This window comes from Rosa chinensis, chromosome 3, assembly GCF_002994745.2.
Source record: "Rosa chinensis cultivar Old Blush chromosome 3, RchiOBHm-V2, whole genome shotgun sequence".
NCBI lineage: Eukaryota > Viridiplantae > Streptophyta > Magnoliopsida > Rosales > Rosaceae > Rosa > Rosa chinensis.
Genome location: NC_037090.1, coordinates 39,823,386 through 39,835,506, shown reverse-complemented (window position 1 = coordinate 39,835,506; position 12,121 = coordinate 39,823,386). Strand labels below are relative to the sequence as shown.

Genomic DNA, 12,121 nt, shown 5'->3' with positions numbered 1-12,121 from the left:
AGTGAATACACACATTATTGTACTTAGCTCAATGCACAAGACCGGACATCTCATTTACACTGTAACGCTCCAATTTGCACCTCTCCAAATTGGTTACGTTACAGTGTCGCGAACCTTTAGAAGCACAAGCTAAGCAAGCTTAACTCATGTCCTAAAGAGACGCAAGGCAATTTCACTAAAAAAAAAAAAAAATGAAATGGCAAGAGTTGGCGGAAAACGTAGAGTTTAAAGCGAGGTGAAATTGAAACTTTATTCTTGTTTGTTAAAAGAACATTATAACTAAACAGTGTCAAGAGAGACATTACTACTCAATTGACACAAAACTGAAAGGACAACATTGAAAATAAATTCTAGTTTGGTTCAAACCATCTGAATACGAAGTTAAGAAGCTCAGCAAAGATTCACAAATACAAGTTAACATTCACCTCAATCAAACAATGACAATTTAGTAGAGGTGAAAAAAAATGTGAAGGTAAATATACCGAAGAGTCAAGTAAAAAATGTAACACCCAGCTCAGTCCCGAAATCCTCCTCAATCCTCGTGCACAGTACCTGCAAGACCAACTATAGTAGGGGTGAGTTTTCGTCCTCGCTGCTCAAACATCAACCCTAGCTAGGTTTTAAAACCAAATAGTAATTGGCGCCAGTTGAGTAAAATATAATAAAATTAAATAAAGAACTCCCAATGTGAAACCATATGAAAACGAATGAGTACCCGGGTAAAATCAAACCTAATGACCGGTCTAATACTAGCCAACTACATCCTCACCGAATATTTAAATCTTCAACAACAGGTGAAGAGTAGCGAGAGTGTCCATTTACGCCATACCACCTAGATCTAGTGTCACACCTCAAAGGATGTCAGACACTATCCCGTCCATACAGCCCCTTCGGAGGTTTAGGGAATCGAAACCCAAGGAAGTCGCTATGCCCCGCTCACTCTCAAGTCATCTCATGAACTCAAGTGTTAAATCTTAAAAACCACTTCAAACCATAAAAACAATGTATAAAACAAAGAGCACTAACTAGGGTGAAGCTTCCCTACCTGGAATCAAATATGAAGTAGCTTGATAGCTTAGCAATGGAAAACATATCGACGAACTAAGCCACCACCTCTATCATTGTTCCTTTGGTGATCGAAGTCCACTGCATGTCCCCATTCCTAATAATAAGTGTCGCAAACTATCATTCCCATGATCCATTTTCTATAAATCCATAACTCGGTGTCCAAATTTTTTATCTGCTTCTAATATGTAACACTACCTACATCTAGAATTTAAAGGTTCTCATATGGAAAGCCAAATAGTCTTGAACCATTGGGAATCGATTCAACAGAATCAAGGACTATCAAGGTAGGACACAGGATAAAGACATATAAGAGTTGGAACAGCTCAAGTTGAGAAAATTAGTAAAAATTCATTTTTAGAGAAATGAACTTGAAACTTTCCAGATCCTAAGTTGACATGTTAAGGTACAACATACTAAAATTTCAAGAAAATTGGAGTTCAGGAAGTAGGGGAAAAGATGGATGAAAACGGACTGAACTGTTCAGTTTTTTTCTTAAAAATTCCAGCTGCATTCTATCAACTTAGAAAATCTGTCGAAAATTCATTTTGACTCTGATTGACATCAAACCAGTTGGTGATGGATTCTTGACTTGTCTAGGTTTATGAATTAAAATCTCAGCATAAACACAATCAAGAGCCATATGGATTTGATAAGTAAAAGTCCAGAAGGTCAGGTTCTGATATGAATGAAGTTTGGGTATGAATAAACCTTAACAAGGTTTTGATATCAGATTATGGGAAGGACTGAGTCATAACAGGTGCAAATGGTAGGTTTAAGTATCACAAAACTTAATGAATCTGAGATTCTATATGAAAATTGAACTAGAAAAGATGAAATTCAACAGATTGAGGCAAAACTTACCAATTGTAAAATCAATTGTGTGTGAACTCAAGATGGAGATGTAAACTTCATGAAATTAACTCAATGTCGATGGAGAAACATGACCCAATCTGTGTAGTAACTGAATTTGAAAGAGGATTGGACATGCAAACACGAATTAGAATCAAATATCAGTGGTATCTCAGAACAGGATTTTCACTGAACTGTAAGCGGTCTCACCTTGATTGAGAACGAATTAACCGTTGGATTATCATGATTTTCGAGCACAGTATAGAAGACGCAATTTCGAACAACTTTCATGAAAAAGTCGTGCTGATGTGAACAGCAGAAATGGCAGTTTTCAGCTGTCGAAGTTGGCTGACAGGCGTGACCAGAAGAGACTTTCACCTTGTAACTTTCTCTCAATTCAGAATTGTGAACCAGAAGATTTGGCTCTGTTCTGAGTCACTTTTGCTACAGAAATGGAGTTTCACCAGGGATGAAAAGGTTTGATCAGAGTAGAAAACAAAGGAGAAGGTTCTAAAGAAAGATGGGGTTTTCACGGGTGAAGGACGCGTGTCTGAACTGATGATCATGTTTCCTCCCTTTTGATTCAGTTTGACCAACCTAATGGTCCAGAGAAATGTCATGTGTTACTTAATGATTTCAATCTCTAAAAAAAAAAAAATAATTGTTAACACCAAAGACATCTACCAACTGATGGAGACTTCAAACTTTATTTTCTCCAGAAATCACTTGCTTTAGTACAATGCCATTCCCAAATTGATTTATGCAAATTTCCCAATTACGTCACTGAAAAATTTAGGGATCTCACAATTTACAGTGAACTTGTTAGCTAGATATAGCTTTGCGCCAACGCAACGCCATTAGACTGGTTATATGGGCTTGTTCTATCCCTACAGAGAGATGATGGATTCGGACCCATCACACACCAGGAAAGCTGCCAACACTGTCCTGCGTCCTCTATCCCCATCCCAAAACTATATTTGTGTTTTGGAAGGTGGTGATATGGGCTTGTTCTATCCCTACATAAAGATAATGGATTCGGACCCATCACACACCAGGAAAGCCGCCAACACTGTCCTGCGTCCTCTATCCCCATTCCAAAACGATATTTGTGTTTTGGAAGGTTTTGCTGATGCTATGCTGGGTACCTCTCTGGCCCACAGAAAGGTTATTACCAAATTGGTTATGCGTTTACCATGGGTAAAACCGCGATATCTTAGACGTCTACAAAACAAACCCTAGTCGCTATATCTTCGAACCATGCAGAGATTATTGCTCTTCACGAAGCGGTTCGTGAATGTATATGGATTGGATCCGTAATTACGCATGTTCGAAGTAATTGTGGTTTGAAATCTACCATAGATGAACCTACGAGCATTTATGAGGATAATATGCTACTTGCTTTAAACAAATGAAGCAAGGCTACATCAAAAGCGACGTCACCAAGCATAAACAGCAATAACATACTCTCCTCAAGATCAAAGTGAACAAGGTTCGATCTGAGGACATTGTGGTAGACTTATTCATTAAGTCATTGCCTAAATTCCACTTTCGAGAAACATGTTGGTAGCATCGTTTGCGGAAGTTCTGAACTCCCATGACTGTTGTCATCAGGGGGAGATGCAGACATCAGGGGGAGATGTCTACATGTATGGTCTCGAAATGTGAAGGGTGTGTTGTACTCTTTTTCTCCTTCGACCGAGGTTATTTTTGTCCCACTGGGTTTTTGTTACTCGGCAAGATTTTTGATGAGGCAACGAGATGAGCACCACGTTTGGGCGACACAAGGGGGAATGTTCAAGTATATCTGAATATGTGTCTGGCACTCTAGCCCAAACTCTAGGTTACTTGTATTAGTTGTAATTGAGTTAATCTTAGAGATATTCTCGGAGCTATCTTCGTAGATATCCATTCAATGTACAATTATGTTTCCATGTACAACTCTGATTCTCTGCTTGTAATCCTCTATATAAAGAGGCCCCTATTATCAATGAAAGATGCAGTAAATTCTCTCCCAATTTCTATTTCCTAAAACAGTTTGAATATTATTTGTTGTAAATTTTGATTTTTAAAAAGGCAATATGAGAAAAAATTATTTTATTTATTAAATTCTTATTGGGGATTTGGGACAGGTTTGGAGGCTTAGTCTCCAGTAAGGATGGGGACGGGGAATCTCCAATATATTTTTATTGGGGATTGGGGTGGAGAATGACTCTGGGGATGGGGATGGTATTGTGGTCCCCATCCCCAACCCGCTCCATTGCCATCCCTAGGTAAAATGCAGATTTCATAAGCTAAAAGCTAGAGCTAGCTGTTTACAGTTTAAGTTAAACTACCCCAAATTGAGCCAACGTGAATCCACCACCTAAACAAGGGCCGTGTGCCAAAATCAATTGAAGAGAGCAACCTCCCCTCCATTAAAGATCGCCCAAGGCCCAACCACGCACCACCATCGTCTACAAGCAGCAATTGACTCAATCTATTCTCCCTACCCCAGAATCGTTGTCGACAAATCTCAGACAAAGCCATACCTTCTCAACGAAGAAAAGCAAACATAGGCAAAGGCCTATAAGTTCTACGTAGTTTCGACGAAAAGGACCTTCTATTTCTGCTTTATGATGACCATAGGATCGAGAATCCTCTTACTAATTACATCCCATTTTTTGCTTGATGATAGCATTTGATCTGTAGCAAACAATTTTTTCCAAGTCTTGGTAGAGAATAAACTATATCTTGCTCAATATTCAAACTTTACCCCCGCAACTTGATTCAATCAATCAAAAATTTAAGGTAACTGTAACAAGAATTTTACTCGATCAACTGCCATTTTATATAGTAAGGCAGACTTGAGGTGACACTCGCTCGTTCCATTCCGGAATGAATTTTTATAGTCCAACTCCAAAAATGAGTTGACTATAGAACCCACTAAGGTAAAATATACTGATTTAGAAACGCAAGAAGGAACCCTTATATAAAACTCACCCGAAGGTCAATGTTTGTAGCACGTTTACAGTGAATTTGTAATGTATTGTTTATTTTTTTGTAAAATTATTGATGGAAGTTTCTTTCAAAATCAATTTATTAAAGCATAATACTTAATTGGCTGAATGAAGGCGCATAGCACTGTATCATTTTCTGATAAGACAATCACAAAGCTTTCAAAGGGCGAGACATTGACTGTGTATAATGTTTGATATGTTTGCACTTCTTGCGAGCAATAAGTCCCTACAGTAGTTGTGTAGAGCTAGTCGGGCTTTGTGCCTGTGTATGCACTCAAAATGCCTTGTTTGCTCTAGGTAGGTGGCGAGTTGTCAAATGGTCGCTACCGCCTAATGGCCGAATAAAGCTAAGTGTCGTCGGATCCGGCGGCAACATAGTGGGAAATCTGGTATTATAGTAATTATGCTACGTTATAATCGTGTTACATATCGAGTTATCTTTTCGCTATGTCACTAGCTGCTATGTCAAAGCAAATGGAGCAGCCAGTAGAACGCTATTTGCTAGTTGGTGCTTGTTAGAATACATGTATTTTGTAGAGATTCCTAATATTAATTCAGGAAATACTCTAGATGCTTATTGTAATAAGGGGTTTAGGCTCAATGTCCCCCTCTTGTATTCGGCAATTTCATTAATTAAGACTTGAGGGCAGCCGCACCAGCCCTTAATTCAAAAAAAAAAAAAAAATGTTTGATAAATCAAAAAGAGTCATCTTATTGTCCCTATTAACAAAGATAAGAGGAGATCTGCATGAGCTGATTATTGTAATTAAACACTAGTATGTGGCATATGCACATGGTTCGATCCCTACTAACGGCTGTTTAGTCTTTGTCTCATTATGCTCTTACAGAAATGCCTAACTGTAACACCGTGTGCGCGCTTGGTGAGAGGATCATGATTAAGAAACACCTAATTAACATTAATCTAATTAACTAGCTGTAATACCGTTATAATCTTTGATCTTCTTCGTATTCTTGTTAATTGGATCTGATATGATCGGGTCAGACAAGTCATGGAATGCCCGCATTGACATGGCTACTTACTGTAATGGTAAAAGATCAGTGGGAGTAACGCGCCCTTCATGGTCAATCCCTCCCTCTGTAAGTCAAACTTTGTAGACAACCCTAATTCATATGAAAACACATAAAAACAAAAATTGAGTGATGGAGTCTAGAAGAAAACGAGCGCGTGATCCTTGTGAGTAATTCTTTATTGTCATGGATCTGGATCGGGTCGATGGTTGCTGCGACGGCCTATTCGCATATGGTAGACTCTTCCCCGTGTGTAGTTCTGGTCACAGGTGCTTGGGCGGCGCGGTGGAGGTTTTCCCCCGAGTTAGAGGTGCTCTGCTCTGCATGACGAAACTGGGGGTGGGTATACGTCGGTTTCAGGCCCAAACCGACTTCGACCCGAAACAGTCAATTAGGCCCAAAGTCCAAATCAACAATAGACTTAAAAATGATTGAGCCGAATTTTAGGTTGGGCCGAATTTTCGGGTCAGCCCAATTCAGTTTCAGGTCATTTTAATAGTTTTTTTTTTTCTTCTTCTAGCGAATGTCCGTTTTTAATTGCCTTTACTATCTTCTTTTTAATTTATATTTTCTATACATATCAACCCAATTTCTTATGTAGCAAAATATTAAAAAATCTAACAAATAATAACCAATTTTTTTAGCTTTATTTTTTCTTTTATATCATTTTTTGTTGGTTTCAAGGTGAAATTCATGAACTGATTGTGAGAAGTTGAGAATAAGAATAAGTCGACTAATAGCCCAAATTTGCAGATTACAAGATTACAAACAACAGAATATTTGAAAATTTGAGAAAATTAACAAATCATATCAATTGCATAGTGCCAAAGATCTCAAAAATAATAATAACAACAACAACAACTAAAACTTTTATTTTAACACAAATTCTCAATTCCCAACAAAAAAAAAACAATAATAACAACAACAAATCATATCAAATCTTTAAACACAGATTCTCAATTCCCAGATTGCATCGCAAAATAAATTCCTGACTTCATCTCAATCCCTCTAGATTTGCTATGATTCCATATCTTGCAATACATAATTTAAAAATCATAAACCATAATTCGAATCATATATTATATAAACCCAAATAAAACAAACATGCAATTCCAGATCTCAATAGCCTAATTCAAATCCTAAATAGAAGTTGAAAGGACCTGCCCCGAATTTCACCCTAAAATCCGAAGTAGCCATGTAGGGCCAACCTTAGAAGAAATTTTACCAAAAATTTGGCAGAACTTCCCCTACCCAAAACTTGTAGAAAGACAATTACACTTCTAAACAATCCATCCTTATTCTCCTGGAGCCACCCTGCTTCCCGATTCACAACAAACTCCACCACAACACAAGTCTCAACTTAAAAACGTTTTGCCACTAGGTTATCAAATCAATCTAATATACAAGGTATACACGAAAATAAAATAGAAAGGTAAAGGATCGATAAACCTACAATGCGGAAGTAGTGACACCTATGCCTCAACTCCATGTACTCCCGACCTCAACTAATCTAGCCTGCAAACTGGGCATTTGAAATCGAAGGGCCCAGGGAAAAGCATTTAAAACGTCAGAATGAGTGGACGAAAAATAAGTAATTTTAAAAGAAATAAACAAAACTTAATGCTTCCCCAATTTATTCTCTTAAAAACCAAGCATGCAGTAAAGTCTTGAAAATACTCTTAATCCTCCTCTTTACTGAAATCTCAATCACGTATTGTAGAACATCTCGAAAACCGTCTCAAAATCTCTTTATAACCTCATATCATAAGTACCTCAAAATCATTAAAATACTCATATTTCAAAATAGACGATGACTAGAGGGAACTGCCGACTAGTCATCTCATGCCACCTGGAGGGTACTGCCGTCTAAGACGCATCGAAGGGTGTTGCTGACCGGAAGAGGAGGTGATGGTTAGAGGGTACTACCGACTAACTAGATAAATTAGTCGGTAGTACCCTCTAACTATCACCTCTGCTGATAACTCTTATTCCAGATAGATTATGTTGACATTACACTAGATATGGACTATATACTGTCAAGAGTGGTTATCAGTTGGCACAAAACTACAAATTTTGAAATGAGGGGAGTGAACGCAGTTCTAAACCACATGACCCAGTCTGGAAGTATGTTTGGTGTCTGAAAGCTCCAGCTGCTGCCAGGGTCTTTCTTTGGCGTGCGATCCATTACATCTTTCCATGTGCCTTCAGAAAACCTAAATCAATATTTATGCAATCAGAAAACCTAAATCAATATTTATTCTTTTTATTTTCTTTTCCATAATTCACATGAAGTAGATATTCTCCAAAACTCTCCCTTTTTGATGTATTGCCGAAATCTTCTAGATATATCCTTTTATTTTGCACGGCAACAAGCAATATTTATGGGACACAAACTCCTCTTGACGTCAATGATCATTCTAGAAACTCATGCGCAAGTCACATGGTTCAATCTTTGGGCCGGACTTCCCAACTTGGACAATTTTGAAGCCCATCTTTAAATGTGACGTCATTCTTAGTTTTCTTGAACATTCTTGAACAATCTTGAGTCATCTTGAAGCCACAACATCTTCTAGCCTTCTCAGGTATCCTAGTATCATCAGGACTCTTAATGCAAACAGGTTTTTTAGTCCAACTGGGACTCTGTCATTTCTCATTTCTGATCATCATTTCCACGAGCTCAGTCTTAGTTGACTCAGTATTCCTACTTCAACTGGAATTCCTTTTCCTAGTAAGATTGGAAAAACTTTATTTCTCTATTTCTTGTCATTTATGCGTTTGTAAGGGCCTTCCATTTATAGACTCAAAAATACCTAAAAACAAAAACTAAGTTAGAAATGATAACGTTAAGGAAATAACTAAGTAAAATGTAGAGAGTATAACATTAAAAACATAGTAAATATTGCTCTCATCAAATTCCTCCACACTTAGCTTTTGCTAGATCCTTACCAAAATCACACAAAGAATCACAAAAACCCAACAAAATTTAACTAAGTATGGAAAACCAAAAACCAACGAAAACACAAAGACACACAAAACAAAAACCAACAAAAAATTTTACTAAGTTCAAGACTCAAAAACGTTACAAACACAATGACTCTAATGCTCTTCAACATATTGTCTTAGAAATCTCATACTTACATGTCACCAAAAATAACACTCAACAAGACCTTATCACATATTTTTTTAGAGTTAAATAAAAGATATATACAACACATAAGCATGTAAGACCTGTGAGCAACAATGGTGAGTGGTTGGAGCTTAGCATGCATATACAAGAAATGATTCACCTCACAATGGATATACACTCTTTCTTCTCTCGAAAATTCAAGGTATGCTTAAAAGCTTCTTATTCACTCAAGTATATGTGAGAGATGATAAATATATTTTTCAACAAAAAGCTCACATATCACGAAAGAAAAGTACATATAACAATTTTTAATTTTCAAAAGATCTCGTGAAGGATATCAATTACATGCACAAATGAACTCAAGCCATAAGTTCAACAACTATAAACTCGTCTCCACAGATCAAAGGCTATCACATCTTAAGGATAAAAAAGGTCTTATAAAAGGGTTGTAATGGGGCCAAGGCTTAAGGTTAAAGAAATGAAGGGATAAGGAAATCACAAAGGTGTCCTAAAAATAAGGTAGAGCTCTTGAAACATCTTCTTGTAGTCACCAAGGCATTGTCAACGTCATAGTCCATAGAGGCTTCATAAAAGGCCTGATAACATCATGTTGGGCCTCTGCCACATTCTAGACTTCAAATCTACAATGTAAAAATATAAAAGTCCATAAAAACTCAAACAATTTCAACCCAAAGACGTATACATCATATATTTTCTTTTTCTTTTCAACATTTTTTTCTCTTTTTTTGTTTTCACGGTATACCATTACAAAATAATTCCTATCGACAAATATACCTCCACACTTAAACTTTCACCTCTTCTCAATCTTCAATCTTCACGCCTTCTTCCTTTGCAAAGTCTCAAAATTAGCTCCACTAAGTCTTTAGAATAAAGGGTAAGGATGTAACTCTACTAAGGTTAAGGGTTAAGGCAATTTAGGGTGATGAAAGAAAAGGCTAAAATGTAGGCTCAAAGGGATTAAACTAAGGGATTAGTGCACAACATGTGTACACAAATGGGGACACAGACTTATTTGGCAATGGTGATAAAATCCTAAGGTGCCTTTAATCCTTTCCAAAATCAGGGATATATATTGATAAAAGTTTTGACAAGTATAAAAGTGAATTATAGCATTCTATAGTCTATTAAAGAGCTATGACATGTAATCAATTGAAGAAGATATTTGCTCGAAACAATTTTTGACTCAACAAACAAAAACGAAAATAAGACAAAAATTAACACAAAAATTTTTCTTTTTCGACATTTTCTGATTTTTTTTTCCTTTTTCAATTTTTTTATATTTTCAACCACAAAACTAACAACCTGAAAACAAAGTGTAACGTTAATCCTTCCCCCCACACTTAAATCATACATTGTCCTCAATGTAAAACAATCCATAGCATGCAAAGCACAAAATAAGCATATAGGGATAGTTAATGCAAACCATAAACCAAAAACCAAAAATGAAAACCGAAATTAAAATTAATTGTCCAAAATTAAAAACCAACGAAAACATAAAGAGTAGAGAAGGTCAAGAAAGCAAATCTGCATTGATAACTCCTCCACAGGTCCTTTCTGATATGGGTTGCCTCCTATGTAGCACTTATTGTTTAACGTCTTTCAGCCTAGATGCAGCTCCTTTGCTTGTCAATTGTTGGCGTCTTCAAAGCCTCCCTTTGGATTTGGAATGGTGTTGCTTGGAAGCTAGCTTACCTTGTTCATGGAACTTGGTCATGAAGTCCACCACTTGTCCCATTTGCTTCTTGAGGTCCGCTATGTCATTTCCATGATTTTGTTGCCCTTGAATCAAGGCTTGCGTTCAAGAGTTTAGTGTCTTAATAATCTTATCATAGTTAGGGGACGTACCTTGGTTTTGAGGAGGGGCCTGAGGTCTCTGAAAGAATGCTCCCTGCTGTCCTCTGTTGTTGGTATTCTGATTGGAGTTTTGGACATTATCATTGTCCCTCCACCTAAAGTTGGGTTGATCCCTCCATCATGGGTTATAGGTGTTGGAGAAAGGGTCATTCCTTAGACGTGCTTGCCCTTGATTTTGGTTCTGAAACCCTAAGCAGTTGGCGCTTTCCCATCCACCATTCTCTATCAATTGGGGACATTGATCAGTCACGTGCCCTTGAGTAGAGCACACCCCACAAGCTTTAGCTACTCCTTAAACCTTTGGAGTTAAAACCTGAGACACAAGAGAAGTAAGTTTGTCCAAACAAGCATTAATATCAGAGTTTAGAAAGACTTCCTTCACTTAGAGATTTAAGGTGGTGTTGGCGAAAGAGTGGTGTGATTTGAGGTGATGGTGAGTTGGACAAAACAAGGGCTGATGGCGTAAGAGAGGGTGGTGATGGAGTTTGTTGAGTTAAAAGTGTAAAATGTCACCCAACGTAATTTCACTCGTATTCATTAACAGAATAGAGTTTTAATTATTTCGGGTTCGACCCATTCAAGACAGAATGTGTCTTTTAATTACAATCCCTTGTCACAAGGGAAACACCCTTTGATTCCATTTATAAAGAAACCAGTGTGTGATTGTTTGTCTTTGCAGCTGCACCCGAATTTTGGAATGGGTTGCCTACGTACCCGGGAAGGGATCAAGCCACTCGTAGTTCAAGAGTTCCAATAAGTGAATGACCCATTGGAAGGCTTGGATTTTTGGAATAGGAATAGTGTTTGGGATGCGGTTGAATCTAGATTATTTAATTCCAGATTGCCTACATACCGTTGCGGGATCAAACCACATGTAGTTCCAACATTTGGGATTTAAATGGGTAGATGACCCATTTATTTTTGGATTTGTGTTTGAGATATTTGTGAGGGTTTAGAGCCCTTGAATTTGCTTTTGGGTAATTTGGGAATGATTTGATTTTTCTGGTGTTTGGGTGAATTTGACTGGTTGAGTCAGAGATTTAGATTGGCTGAATTTGACTGGTGGAGTCAGGGATTCGATTTGAATTCGTGGTTGCATCTAGTGGGTCGCTAGATTGCCTACATACCCTGTGAAGGGATCAAACCATTGTAGTTCATAAATTTGTTTTGAGCTTTC

At 37.4% G+C, this 12,121-nt stretch overlaps 1 long non-coding RNA gene across 1 annotated transcript; it reads right to left on the bottom strand.

Annotated features, from left to right (window-relative positions):
* Positions 1–224: 224 nt before the first annotated feature.
* Positions 225–2,484, bottom strand: LOC112193750. The gene is made up of 3 exons (XR_002934006.2): positions 2,128–2,484; positions 1,930–2,029; positions 225–1,162 (listed from the first exon to the last, which is right to left on the bottom strand). It is a non-coding gene; the product is annotated as an uncharacterized LOC112193750 (long non-coding RNA).
* Positions 2,485–12,121: the final 9,637 nt, after the last annotated feature.